This window comes from Branchiostoma floridae, chromosome 1 (assembly GCF_000003815.2).
Source record: "Branchiostoma floridae strain S238N-H82 chromosome 1, Bfl_VNyyK, whole genome shotgun sequence".
NCBI lineage: Eukaryota > Metazoa > Chordata > Leptocardii > Amphioxiformes > Branchiostomatidae > Branchiostoma > Branchiostoma floridae.
The window spans coordinates 23768724-23771856 of NC_049979.1; positions in this window are offsets into that span (position 1 = coordinate 23768724).

Sequence of the window (3133 nt, forward strand, 5' to 3'; positions counted from 1 at the left end):
CATATGTGATGCAGGGTTCTAGCCAGGATTTCAAATTTAGCGTAGTGGGAATGGTATGGTAGCGAAGCGACCAATCAGGAGATTGGTGTGGAAGGGAGGTCTTGGCCCCTCCACGGTGAGATTTTGACAATGTAGAGTTAAAAGTTAAGTAATTTGAAGGATTTTTTGGTCAGTTTTGAATGGCATATCATAATTTTTCATTGTTCAGACATTGATTAGACATTATTGAACAAGCAAATGATAGCAAAGCACCACTACACTAGTGAAAAATTAGCGTAGTGGCCCATATTTTAGCGTAGTGGTCACAAATTTTAGCGCAGGGGCCCACTACGCCAAAATGCACTAGCTAGAACCCTGTGATGATGGAAGCACAACTGTTGGCCATCGCTTCAGTTGCGTTCGGTAAGAAAGATCACAAGCAGATGGAACAAGCATTCTTTTGGCTTAGCATCTCAGTCTGTATCATGGAACTAATTTCTTGTTGAAGATGCATAACACATGTAGTAAATTTGTATCATGGGATTAGCTCATATTGGTACTTTTTTGTCCAACACTTATTGAAGCCAATGGAAAGTTGAGGCATAGATACTACCAACAAGGTTTTAGAACACTGTCTATAACATTGAGACCTGTGATTACAATTCTTCTACAACCAAAGGAATGTGTTGAACAGTAGGACTCTAAGTTAACCTTCTCTCATCTGAAGCACCCTTTAGGCACCAAATTTGTACTGTTGATGGGACTAGGCAGCAGGGAGAAGGTTAAAAGGTTGTAGCTACTGTCTCCTTGTGGTGAAGACACAGACCTTGGCACACCTGTCATCACCACCTCCCAGTGGGCACCTCCAGAAGTGGTTGGCACACTGGGACCAACTCCCTGTAGCATTTACATCAGCAGGGCCACTCACATGGTAGCCTGATGGGCGACAGTGTGAACTTTATAATTGGGAACTTTTCCTTTTTTCATTGAAGCAGGAAGTCTTGTTTGAAAATGTTATCGGCTGCTGATATTACTTAGTCAATGTTTTTTTTTTTTTTTGGTTTGTAATTTTGTTATTTTTGTGTAGATTTTGCCATGCAGAAAAAAATTACATGTTTTAACCTAAGAAAGGTATGGTTTATTTTCAACCAGATTGAAAACTGGTAAATATTGTTGTGTCTAACAATCAAGTTTTGGTAAAGCTTTGTTTGGGTTTGTGCACTCGCAGTGTTGTTTGGTTATCGTTGAAAAGTTGGGAATATACGTCGATAAAGATTAGAAACTGAGAATATATTTTTGTTCTTGGACCAACATCATTGTTTGGAACATTCTTACAGCTTACCAAAATTGTGCTTTTTCTAAACCTGTGTGTATTTTTTTTAAACAAGTGTCAATGCCTGTTTTCATTGTGTCAAGATATCCTTGAACTCACACTTAACTTTAAACTGGTGCTATGTCAAGTTGTCCACCACATCTGCCAGAAGTAGAGTAGAGTATTATGTATGAGGTCTATATGTACAGCAGTTAACATTTTGTCCAATCAGTTCGGTATCAAACATGAATCAAAATCTGTACCTTTGAACTGAATGATTCAGTGGTGAAAAACAACATAATCACATTCTATTTTGAAGAGCAATTCCACAAAAAAAATATTTTGCTTCTTGTCCTATTTATCTTACTGTGAAATTTGATACCATATAATTACTCTCTAGGATATCGATGAAGTAATTTGATATTTAAGTTGTACAGTAAATAGTTCCATGGATTAAAGAAGTGACAAACCAGTTGATCAACAACTACATCGGGACAATGATGCCTTATTTTTCATGTTAGTTGACTCGAAAGAAATAGGATTTGTGCTGGGGGGTGAGATGGTTGGCTGCCTGATCACAGCTGTGAAAAAAATCCCTCCACTGTTCCTTGGGCAGCCATATATACCAAACATGGCGAAGTGTGTAACACTGACAGAGTTGGGCTGTACGAGTTACACATGCCCAGTCACAGCAAAGAATTCAGTGGCCATAGGCTATATGCATTACTGTTAACTGTGAAAATAATACTGAATTTGAAAATATAGATCATCTATCGGATCTTATAACATAAAATCATGCACAGATTTCAATATTTTGTTGATGTCTGACGGTAAAAAGAACCAAGAAGAAAGCATATCTTACAACTGTTGAACATATAGTGTCTGATAGGTGGCCTGTATGTTGTTCACTTACTGTTTTCCAGTGGAAACTGCTGTAGAAACTGTAGCTGACTAGACATCCAGGTAAACAATTGTTTTTGTTGATGGGTATTGTAAGGATTACATTTGTGTTTCTAACAAAGCCGCTATGGCCCTTTTGCAAAAAATACTTTCCCTTTCTTGGGATCATAAGGAATAGATTGTGGCTTTTACATGTATATGTACATTTATGACAGTTGTTAAAAAGATTAATCAAGCTGTATGCCAACTTTTTAATTGTGAAAATCTTACTGAAATGGGTTTCAAAATGAAATTAACCAAAGTCAAGCAGACCTGTTAATGTGTCTCTATGAATTAAGCTCTGTTGTTAATTGTTATAACTTATATTGTCCAATGGGTGTTAAATATATACTTCTGTCTTATCAAATCCATCTGTAATTACCTTCATGAGGGACTTTTGTCTATGGAGGTATTGTTTTGAGTCTTGCTGTTTGTTGGGTTGCATTTCCGGAGTTATAAGTTGAGAACGTCTGAATGGATTGTGATGATATTTTGTATGTGGGTTGGTGTTGGGAATATAATGGTCTGTGTAGATTCTAGACCCCTCTGGTGTTTGACCTTGGATTGGGTACATCAGAACTATCTATTGTCCTGGACATGCTATGCTATGGCCTTGTGGTGTACTTTTAAGCCATAAAGGAGACCAGCCTGCTGTTATGCTAGAACACTTCAGAATAACTGAAGCAGACAAAGTCTTGTTTGGTATTCCAGCACAAGTGGGTTTTGGGTATCTTTATCACATTAAGGAGGCTTGTGATAGCAGGGATCCTATATAAGACCTTTCCAACCATCTTGAGCTGTTCTGATATTTGCACTAGAGAGACATTCTTACTCTATATCGTCAGGACATGTAATTGATAAAATTATTGAATGTCAAGTTGATCAGTCATTTGATACATATCC